The sequence below is a fragment of the Nyctereutes procyonoides genome, unplaced genomic scaffold, assembly GCF_905146905.1.
Source record: "Nyctereutes procyonoides isolate TBG_1078 unplaced genomic scaffold, NYPRO_anot_genome, whole genome shotgun sequence".
NCBI classification, from domain to species: Eukaryota; Metazoa; Chordata; class Mammalia; order Carnivora; family Canidae; genus Nyctereutes; species Nyctereutes procyonoides.
The window spans coordinates 1,356,795-1,368,871 of record NW_026575113.1 but is presented as its reverse complement, the minus strand read 5'-3'; the positions used below and the strand labels follow the sequence as shown (position 1 = coordinate 1,368,871).

The following is a 12,077-nucleotide window of genomic DNA, read 5'->3' as shown; positions in this document are numbered from 1 at the left end:
AGGGGGGTGGGGGAAGCAATCAGAAATCAAAAAGAAAAGAAAAAAGAAAAAAAAAACAAAAAACACAGGGGAGTATCTTCTGATTCTGTAGACTTTAAGTCCCTTGACTTCCCCTGGAACTGGTCCGTCTAGCTGGTCTTCTGGGGGAGGGGCCTGCTGTGCAGATTTTCAGGTGTTAGCACTTGGGGGAGCTGCTCTGCCCCTGCCTGGTGCAGGGCTCAGTGGGGTTGTTTACCCCGTGAGGCCCCAGGAGGAATAACTCCAGTGGCGGGGCTAGCTCTGGAGCCCTGGAGTCAGCCCCCGCAGTAACTACGGGGCTCTCGGTCTGCAGGGCCTGGAGGCTCCGGGCGGGGCCACTGATCTGCTCAGCTCGGGGCAGGAGCGTCCTTGCTGTCCTGGGCCCTCCCGGCCTCTGCCTGTCCCGGGGGAGGCCGGATCCTGGGCTGTGTCCCGGCGCCCTGTGCTCCGGGGCCTGCGCTGTTGGATTCGCGCTCCCGCCCCGCAGCCCCCTCCGCGGAGCCGCCGCCCGAGCCCCTCCGAGCTGCTCCGGCCCCGCCGTGCGCGCTGCAGCCCTTAGGGAGCTCGGCGCACTCTCCCGGGGCGCAGGTGTCTGTTAGTGTCCCCGGGAGCCCGAGGGCATCCCCGCCCTCCTGGGTCCTGCTCTAACTCCCTGCGGGCCCCTTTCCGCCCGGGAAGGTTGGTGCAGCTCCTGCTCCTCCGGGACGGGGCTCTCCTGTCCTGGGGACACTCGCCCCGGCCTCAGCCCGGCTCCTCGCGGGGCCCCTCCCCCTTGGAGGCCTTTTGTTTCTTTGTTTCTTTTTCCCCGTCTTCCTACCTTGATAGAAGCGCGAACTCTTCTCACTGTAGCGTTCCAGCTGGTCTCTCTTTAAATCCCAGGCAGAATTCGTAGATTTTCAGGATGATTTGAAGGTTATCTAGGTAATTTGGTGGGGACAGGTGATTTGGGGACCCTACTCTTCCGCCAGCTTGCCGCTCCTCCAGGATTCCCCGTTCCTATCAGTGCTTGTCTTCAACTAAATAGAGCTCTTTTATAATTTAGTAATACCATCCAGAAGTAGATAATGTTATATCAAGAGACACAAATGAAAGACTTTACAGTAAATATTTGTATTTATCCATGAGAAATGACCTTATAGAAATTGTGAGCTAGATTTCTTTTTAAGTGGGCTCCATGCTGGGCATGGAGCATAATGCAGGGCTTAAACTCACAATCCCAAGATCAAGACCTGATCTGAGATCAAGAATTGGATGCTTAACTTAATGAACCACCCAGGTATCCCATGGGCTGTATTTTGATGGGATACAAAGGGTGTTTTTCTAGTTTTTGACAGTTTTAAAAGGCCTCTTTTATCCCCCTTCTCATTCTTCAATCTTAAGGAATGGGGAATGATTTAGATAAGTTATTCCCAGAGAGGTTGAAGGACGTTGAATTATTTCTGGAGCAGTATTTCTACTTTTGAAAAATAAAATCACCCCAAAAAACACAGTCCCACTTGTATTGTCGCCAAGCAATATTACAAGAGAATATAATTCTTTTATTTTTTCTTAGAAGCTTAACCAGTTTTTCATAATGCAACCCATATTGCTACATTCTAGATTGAACTGGGTTCCCATAACACAGATAAGACAGACAAAACAGACCGGACTAACAATATGACTTCCCTGGGAGAAAAACAAAAGCAAATGATCCATCAACAAAAGAAATTAAGGATGGTTATATAACCGCTGGGCCACCAGAGCTGCCCCTGAGGGCCCTTCTTTAAAGGTCTTAGGAAATATTACTAAGAGAGGAAATACAGCTGCTGATTGTATGCACACAAACTCACCCTTCAACAACAGAAGTTTTCCCAGAGCCCATGGAAGGTGTCTTTCCTTCAACCAAGGCTTGGCTTTGAGAAGAGGCCAGGCAGCCAGAGGAAGTTACTTGGATTCAATGGTGATCCAAGTAGCTGTGGAAATTCCCACAAAAATCTATGTGTCTGTTAAAAAAAAAAAGACACATAGATCAATGGAACAGAATAGAGAACCCAGAAGCGGAACCTCAACTTTATGGTCAACTAATATTTGACAAAGGATGAAAGACTATCCACTGGAAAACAGACATTCTCTTCAATCAATGGTGCTGGGGAAATTGGACAGCCACATGCAGAAGAATGAAACTGGATCATTCTCTTTCACCATACACAAAGATAAACTCAAAATGGATGAAAGATCTAAATGTGAGACAAGATTCCATCAAAATCTTAGAGGAAAACACAGGCAACACTATTTTTGAACTTGGCCACGCAACTTCTTGCAAGCTACATCTAGAAAGGCAAGGGTAACAAAAGCAAAAATGAACTATTGGGACTTCATCAAAATAAAAAGCTCCCGCACATCAAAAGAAACTCAACAAAACTAAAATACAACCTACAGAATGGGAGAATATATTTGCAAATGACCTATCAGATAAAGGGCTAGTATCCAAGTCTCTAAAGAACTTATTAAGCTCAACAGCAGAGAAACAAACAGTCCAATCATGAAATGGGCAAAAGACATGAACAGAAATCTCACAGAGGAAGACATAGACATGGCCAACATGCACATGAGAAAATGCTCTGCATCACTTGCCATCAGGGATATACAAATCAAAACCACAATGAGATACCACCTCACACCAGTGAGAATGGGGAAAATTAACAAGACAGGAAACAACAAATGTTGGAGAGGATGTGGAGAAAGGGGAACCCTCTTGCACTCTTGGTGGGAATATGAACTGGTGCAGCCACTCTGGAAAACTGTGTGGAGGTTCCTCAAAGAACTAAAAATAGACCTGCCCTACGACCCAGCAATTGCACTGTTAGGGATTTACCCCAAAGATACAGATGCAGTGACATGCCGGGACACCTGCACCCCGATGTTTCTAGCAGCCATGTCCACAATAGCCAAACTGTGGAAGGAGCCTCGGTGTCCATTGAAAAATGAATGGATAAAGATGTGGTCTATGTATACAATGGAATATTACTCAGCCAGTAGAAATGACAAATACCCACCATTTTTTTCAATGTGGATGGAACTGGAGGTTATTATGCTGAGTGAAATAAGTCAATCGGAGAAGGACAAACATTATATGTTCTCATTCATTTGGAATATAAAAATTAATAAAAGGGAATAAAGGGAAAGGAGAGAAAATGAGTGAAAACATCAGTGAGTGTGACAAAACATGAGAGACACCTAACTCTGGGAAACAAATAATGGGTAGTGGAAAGGGAGGTGGGTGGGGGTTTGGGGTGACTGGGTGATGGGCACTGAGGGGGGCACTTGGTGGGATGAGCACTGGATGTTATGCTGTATGTTGGCAAATTGAACTCCAATAAAAAAATAAATTCCCACAAAGTCACCCCTCTGTGCCTCAGGCACAGGTCTCCTGGTTGACTTGCCAAATTTGTTAAGGAACCTAAACTTGTCTATGTATCTTTTGCTAGTAAGCCAATGTCTGAGACACTGGTTTGAAGCAAAGACAGCTTTATCAGAAGGGCGGCCCAGTGAAAAGGCAGGAGATCATTCCCAAATGAGCCTTGCCCCATGGAGCCTAGAGACAGATTATATACATAAGAGGAGGGTAATGGTTTTCTTGCAACCTTTACGGGGATAACATTGGTGGAGAGTGTGGTGGGAAGAGGGGTGCTTGGCACAATCTGGGGATAAACAGTCTGCTGGACAATGAGTCATTATTTGAAACATGGTATGATCAGAAATGTCAAGACAAATATTACTGTCTGGTCTCCATTTAGTTTCTCCCACCAGTGAGTAAACAGAGAATAGGGGCAAAAAGGCAAAGTTAATGATTCATTGTGCATGAGGTTAAGAGGTGCATAAACCATAATTAGATAAGAAAGAGGACAGAATGTAATGCTAAATTAATGCAATTAATAAAATGATAGCTCTGCTATGATTTCTAAACAGTTCAGGAACTAAGCTTTTGGCCTCATTGTGTGTAGAATAGTATTCCCCCAAATTTATGGCTGTATGGAAGTTCATAATGTGAACTTATTAAAAATTTATTTATTTTAGACAGAAAGATAGCATAAGTGGGGGGGAGGAGCAGATGAGAGACAGAGAAGCAGACTCCCACTGAGGAGGGAGCCTGAAATGGGGCTCAATCCCAGGATTCCATGATTGTGATCTGAGACAAAGGCAGATGCCTAACCAACTGAGCCACCCAGATGCCTCAGCACTAAAGAATTTTGATAAAGTTATTGATAGGAGAAGCAGTAAAAGTGATTAAAGGGTTGTATTAAGAACATCTCATTGGAATAGTTGAGAGTAGAGTAGAAGGAAATGTGAAAACATGAAACATAAAGAAGCCTATTTGACCGCATGGAGCTCTAAGAGAAGGACTGTGGATGAATGTTCCAGTTTGATGTGTATCAAACAGCTTTTCAAAGTATTCTGGTTCAAGACCCATTTCATTCTGCTTGCGGTTTTGTGCGCTGTGCTTGGGGAAGGGCTCAGCCGAGCTTGTTCATGTCTGAGTCACATAGGGTCAGTTTATTTTAGAGTTGAACTAACCTTGGAGTTGGATAACTCATTTTTAGGATGGCTTCTTAACTCATTTGTCTGGCATTTCTGACCATAAATCTTGATGGGGAAGACATGGTCACAGTACAGAAGAATATGTGGAATGAAAAATTTTGATTTAACTATCTTTGGAAAATAGGATCTGCTTTAAGAAGGCAGGCTAGATTGTGGCCCATATCTTGCTGACATTTTATCATATGTATGAAGGCTATGGAAGCAGAAGAATAATGGCGAATATAAATAAAGAGTTGGAAATAATAAAAAGTAGAAATAAAATAGAAAAGTACAATAGTAGAAATGAAACATTTTCTAGAGGGGCACAACTGCAGTTTTGGTTGTCAGAAGAAAATATCAATGAACTTGAGGACAGTTGATTAAGATTATCCAATCTGAGGGAAAAAATGAAAAAATAATGAATAATTAACAGGGTTTTAGAGACCTTTAGGGCACCATAGAAAGTACTATACACAAACACACACACACACACACACACACACACACACACACACACACTGGAGTTGCAGAAGGAGAGGAGAGGGAAAGGGATAGAAGAATAGCTGAAGAAATGACGGTAAAAAAAAAAAAAAAACTTGACAATCTGTATATGCAGCCCAGACATCTGTCCTGAAATCTAGACTCATACATCTTCTCAATTGGGATTCTACTTCCTGATTTGAATTCAAAATTAGCATTTCAAAGTTAGCATGTTTAAAAGTACCCTCTTAATCTTCCTCCCAACCTTTCTACAAATACAGTTTTGATTATCTCATTTGATGGCAACTTTATCCTTCTAGTTTCTTAGGCTATAATATATGGAATCATGTTTGATTCCTCTATTATAGTTGCAACCTATAATAATACTCTTCATAATGGGAGAAGACATTTGCAAATTACATATATGATAAGTGGTTAGTATCCAATATATAAAGAAGTTATATAACTGAACATCCAAAAAATAATCCCATATAATCCCAGTAAGAAATGGGAAAAAGACATGAATAGACATTTTTCCAAAGAAGACCTACAAATGGCCAGCAGACACATAAAAAATGCTCCACATCACTCATCATGAGGGAAATACAAATCAAAACTACAGTAAGATACCATATCACACCTGACAGAATGGCTAAAACTAACAACCCAGGAAAACAACAGATGTTGGTGAGGATGTGGAGAAAGGGAAACCCTCCAACACTGTTGATGGAAGTGCAAACTGGTGCAGCCACTCTGGAAAACAGTGTGGAGGTTCCTCAGAAAGTTAAAAATAGAACAACCCTACAATCTAACAGTTGCTCTTCTAGGATACAAAAGATACAAAAATACTGATTTAAAAGCATACATGCAGCCCGATATTCATAGCAGCATTCTCAACAGTAGCCAAATTATAGAAGGAACCCAAATGTCCATCTGATGAATGTATAAAGAAGTGATATATATATATATATATATATATATATATATATACACACTTATATAATGGAATATTACTCAGCCATCAAAAAGAATGAAATCTCACCATTTGCAATGACCTGGATGGAGCTAGAGAGAGTATTATGCTAAGCAAATTAAATCAGTCAGAGAAAGACAAGTACCATATTATTTTGCTCACATGTGGAATTTAAGAAACAAAGCAAATAAAAAAAAAGAAAGCAAATGAGCAAAGGGAAAAAGAAAGAGAGGCAAACCAAGAAACAAACTCTTACTATAGAGAATAAACCAGTGGTTTGGGGGAGAGGTGGGTGGAAGGACAGGATAAAGGGATGATGCATTAAGGAGGACAGGACTCTCATAATGATGAGCAGCGGGTGTTTTATGTAAAGGATGCATCACTAAATTCTACATCTAAAACTAATATTGCACTCTATAAGTAACTGGTATTTAAATAAAAAGAATATTTAGGAAATCCTATTCGCTGCAATTTCAAAATACATCTGGAATCTCAGTACTTCTCACTTTCAGGGTGCCTTTGTGGAAGGAGCCGTCATCACAGCTGGCCTGATTTAGTGAGTCTGGTGCTCATATGGCCTCCTAGGATTCCCTCCTTGCCTTTTCCAATATGAGCAGTAAAAGCTGTTCTAAAGCATGTCCTCCACTCAAAACTCATGGTTACTCGCCATTTCACTCAGAAGGGTGGCAGTGTGCTGATAGTGTCTTACAGAGCCCTGTAGGATTTCTGCACCACCCACAGTCGCTTATCATCCCAACTGCTTTCCACTTTATTCCACTTTAGTCATAGGAGCTGTTTGAACATTGTCAGGTAGTAGCAGCTCAAGTGCCTCAACCCTGGCTGTTCTCTCTGTTTTGCTTTCCCCAAATGTACACATGGCTGTTCCCATGCCCTCCTTTAAGCCTTTGGTAAAAAATCATCTTATCAACAAGGCCTTTTCTTAATATCTTACTTAAAATGAAAACTCGGTCATTCCCACTATCTCTTACCGTGCTTTATTTTTCCCTCTACACTTACTGTAAATTACTATTTTGTGTGTGTTTATGTGTCTGTTTTTTCTGTGAGAATGTAAGTACCATGAGTGGAGCATTTTATCAATTAAACTCACTGATGCATCAGGGAATGTCCACTACATGTATAAGTTGGTGTCCATTAAAAAAAAACACCATGAACTTTTCTTAATATATTGAAATACATATTGAAAATATTATTTTTCTTGTCATTATTTTCTATCACACTGATCTACTTTAACTCATTGTAACCATTGTGGCAAAATTAAATTGTTATATTTTTGATATATTAATCCAGCTCTATAATAGACATGTTCTATCATAGAAATACTAACTGAAGGTCTATTGGTTTTTTAAGCAGCCTGATTTTTTTGTCATTTATTTTTTTATTGGAGTTCAGTTTGCCAACATATAGCAAAACACCTAGTGCTCATCACATCAAGTGCCCCCTCAGTGCCCATCACCCAGTCACCCCCACCCGCCACCCACCTCACTTTCCACCACCCCTTCTTTGTTTCCCAGAGTTAGGAGTCTCCCATGTTCTGTCTCCCTCTCTGATATTTCCCACTCATTTTTTCTCCTTTCCCCTTTATTCCCTTTCACTATTTTTTATATTCCCTAAATGAATGTGACCATATAATGTTTGTCCTTCTCCGATTGACTTATTTCACTCAGCATAATACCCTCCAGTTCCATCCATGTCAAAGCAAATGGTGGGTATTTGTCGTTTCTAAAGGCTGAGTAATCTTCCATTGTACACATAGACCACATCTTCTTTATCCATTCATCTTTCCATGGACACTGAGGCTCCTTCCACAGTTTGGCTATTGTGGACATTGCTGCTAGAAACATCGGGGTGCAGGTGTCCCAGCGTTTCACTGCATCTGTATCTTTGGGGTAAATCCCTAACAGTGCAATTACTGGGTCCTAGGGCAGATCTATTTTTAACTCCTTGAGGAACCTCCACACAGTTTTCCAGAGTGGCTGCACCAGTTCACATTCCCACCAAGAGTGCAAGAGGGTTCCCCTTTCTCCACATCCTCTCCAACATTTGTGGTTTCCTGCCTTGTTAAGTTTCCCCATTCTCACTGGTGTGAGGTGGTATCTCATTGTGGTTTTGATTTGTATTTCCCTGATGGCAGGTGATGCGGAGCATTTTCTCATGTGCTTGTTGGCCATGACTGTACCTTCCTCTGTGAGATTTCTGTTCATGTCTTTTGCCCATTTCATGATTGGATTGTTTGATTCTATGCTGCTGAGTTTAATAAGTTCTTTAGAGATCTTGGATACTAGTCCTTTATCTGATATGTCATTTGAAAATATCTTCTCCCATTCTGTAGGTTGTCTTTTAGTTTTGTTGACAGTTTTCTTTGATGTGCAGGAGCTTTTTATCTTGATGAAGTCCCAATAGTCCATTTTTGCTTTTGTTTCCCTTGCCTTAATGGATGTATCTTGCAAAAAGTTCCTGTGGCCAAGTTCAAAAAGGGTGTTGCCTGCGTTCTCCTCTAGGATTTTGATGGAATCTTGTCTCACATTTAGACCTTTCATCCATTTTGAGTTTATCTTTGTGTAAGGTGAAAGAGAGTGGTCTAGTTTCATTCCTCTGCATGTGGATGTCCAATTTTCCCAGCACCATTTATTGAAGAGACTGTCTTTCTTCCAGTGGATAGTCTTTCCTCCTTTATCGAATATTAGTTGACCATAAAGTTCAGGGTCCACTTCTGGGTTCTCTATTCTGTTCCATTGATCTATGTGTCTGTTTTTGTGCCAGTACCACACTGTTTTGATGACCACAGCTTTGTAGTACAACCGTACAACCTGAAATCTGGCATTGTGATGCCCCAGCTATGGTTTTCTTTTTTAAAATTCGCCTGGCTATTCGGGGTCTTTCCTGATTCCACACAAATCTTACAATAATTTGTTCTAACTCTCTGAAGAAAGTCCATGGTATTTTGATAGGGATTGCATTAAATGTGTAAATTGCCCTGGGTAACATTGACATTTTCACAATATTAATTCTGCCAATCCATGAGCATGGAATATTTTTCCATCTCTTTGTGTCTTCCTCAATTTCTTTCAGAAGCGTTCTATAGTTTTTAGGGTATAGATCCTTTACCTCTTTGGTTAGGTTTATTCCTAGGTATCTTATGCTTTTGGGTGCAGTTGTACATGGGATTGACTCCTTAATTTCTCTTTCTTCAGTCTCATTGTTAGTGTGTAGAAATGCCACTGACTTCTGAGCATTGATTTTGTATCCTGCCACACTACCAAATTGCTGTATGAGTTCTAGCAATGTTGGGGTGGAGTCTTTTGGGTTTTCTATGTAGAGTATCATGTCATCGGCAAAGAGGGAGAGTTTGACTTCTTCTTTGCCAATTTGAATGCCTTTAATGTCTTTTTGTTGTCTGATTGCTGAGGCTAGAACTTCCAGTACTATGTTGGATAGCAGTGGTGAGAGTGGACATTCCTGTCTTGTTCCTGGTCTTAGGGGAAAGGCTCCCAGTGCTTCCCCATTGAGAATGATATTTGCTGTGGGCATTTCGTAGATGGCTTTTAAGCTGTCGAGGAAAGTTCCCTCTATCCCTACACTCTGAAGAGTTTTGATCAGGAATGGATGCTGTATTTTGTCAAATGCTTTCTCTGCATCTAATGAGAGGATCATATTTTGAATGTCAATTCAATATTCCCATCTTTGATTATAAACGTTTAGTAAGGGACTACATATGCCTATGAATTGGTCTTAATATAATTCTGAGGATAACAAATGCAGCAACGTTTTTCTTTATGATAATGGTGATAATAATATAAACTGTGCCCCATGTGGATAAGGAACAAATGTCATGGCTCATTTCTATACAGTTTCTAGCATCTTCCTTAAAGTGGTTTTTGTAGACCATACTGTTTGTTTCATTAAGGCAAATCAACCAGTTTAAATTTCCACCATCAGTATCTTTCTGTCCTTGAAAAATCTAGTGAATAAATAATTCATGAAATAAAGTCCTGTTATGTGTCAAGCAACGGACTAAACATATTTGTATGTATTGCCATTTTTAGCCCTCACCAGAGCACCGAGAAGTAAGCATGATTCTATGCATGCTACAGCTAAGGAAATTAGGGCTGCACTTCTTTAAATGACTAGTCTAAGATTCACTTGATTTGTATTTCAAGGAGAGTTAGTTGAACCCACACTATTAGTCAGTTGGTCTCTAAATTGCACTACTAGATGGTAGTGGTGTGATGAAGTGGTGAAGCCAACTAGTATATCCCATTATTTGTTACAGGTATATAAATTGGATTCACTCTACCTCATCTAACTGATAACCCTCTAAGTATTTTGACTGTAAGAAGCACATACACATTCCTATTCAGGTCTTTGTAGACATCTGGTCAGAATGTGAAAGTTGAAAAGACAATAAAACCAGGTACAAGATGGAGAAGAAAGTGGTGAGACTTTGGAAAGTGTTCTTTGTACTAGTGTGTGGCACCAAACTAAATGAAAAGAATGGATAGAATAATATTTTATAAGATGAATGAGTAGAATGGAAGAACACAATTAATAGAAAAACAGAAAACAGTCCTTTGAGGAAAAGGAAACAAAAGGTAGAATAATTCAGTATGAAAGGAGTTTTGATGAGTATAGTTATAGGCCCATAAGTAGTATTACAATTTAATGGAAGAAAAGCAAACAATTAGGCTATCATCTCCTCATTCATGAAATAGTAATTATTTTAACCTAAGATCATCTGCTCTCAAAAATTCACTTCAACCATTTATGTCTCCTGCTTTTTCAACTAAGTCCACTCCTGTACCACAGTTTTTGCATGGCTGACTTGACCTTTTTGTTCCAAAGTGTGTAGATAAGGGGATTCAGCATGGGTGTAATAACATTGTAGAGTACAGACACCATCTTGTCCACAGAAAATGTGGAGAAGGGCTGAGCCTAGATGAAAATACAGGGTCCAAAGAAGAGTGTTACCACCCTGAGGTGGGTGCCACAGGAGGAGAGTGCCTTTCACCTTCCCTCCTTGGAGGGAATCTTGGCCAAGATAGTGGAATAGGAAAAAAGCAGTACCACAGAGGAATCGGTAGAGATCTATCTACTGTTAGATACCATTAGCAATTCAATAACAAATGTGTCCGCGCAGACAAGTTTGATAACAGGGGGAACATCACAAAAGAAGCTGTCCACCTTGTTTGGTCCACAAAAAGGTAAACGGATAGTGAGGATAATCTGGACAGTAGTGTGCACAAACCCTCCTATCCAGGAGGCAGCTACCAACATACAGCATAATCCTTGACTTATAATACTGTTATAGTGCAGAGGGCGACAAATTGCAACATACCAATCATAGGCCATCATTATAAGTAGGAACATCTCAACTGCCCCTACAGGCACTGAGGGGGCACTTGATGGGATGAGCTCTGTGTGATATGCTATATGTTGGCAAATTGAACTCCAATAAAAAAATAATTTTAAAAAATATAATAATTTTAAAAACTCAAAATGCAGAAAGAAGAGCTACACAATGCATTGGTCATAGCCAATGAGATTCTCATTATCAAGAAAGTCAGCCAAAAGCTCAGGGGTAGTTACTGTTGAATAACATAAGTCCAGGAAAGAGGGGTTACCAAGAAGGAAATACATAGGTGATGAATTCAGATAGTTATCAGAGGCCACTGTGACCAAGTGAGGACATTGCTTACCCAAGTGGGCACATAGAAGAAAAGAAATAGTACAAATAACCATGCCTCAATAGATGGTGTCTGTGAGAAACCTGCCAGGACAAAGATTCTCACCATCTCTGTTTGGTTTTCATCCATTTTACCCAGTTCCTTGATTAAAGAAATTAAACAAGGGGTATTAGTAACATTGAAAGTAAATGAGATAGAAGATGGTGGAGGAGTAGGGGTCCTCGCTCACCTGACCCCACCAACTTACATAGATAACTTTCAAACCATCCTGAACACCTATGAATCTGACCTGAGATTTAAACAGAGAATAGCTGGAATGCTACAGAGAGAAGGGTTTTCACTTCTAA

At 40.7% G+C, this 12,077-nt stretch overlaps 1 pseudogene; it reads right to left on the bottom strand.

Annotated features, from left to right (window-relative positions):
* Positions 1-10,825: 10,825 nt before the first annotated feature.
* On the bottom strand, positions 10,826-11,859 carry LOC129514975 (olfactory receptor 4Q2-like; annotated as a pseudogene).
* Between the last annotated feature and the right edge of the window lie 218 nt (positions 11,860-12,077).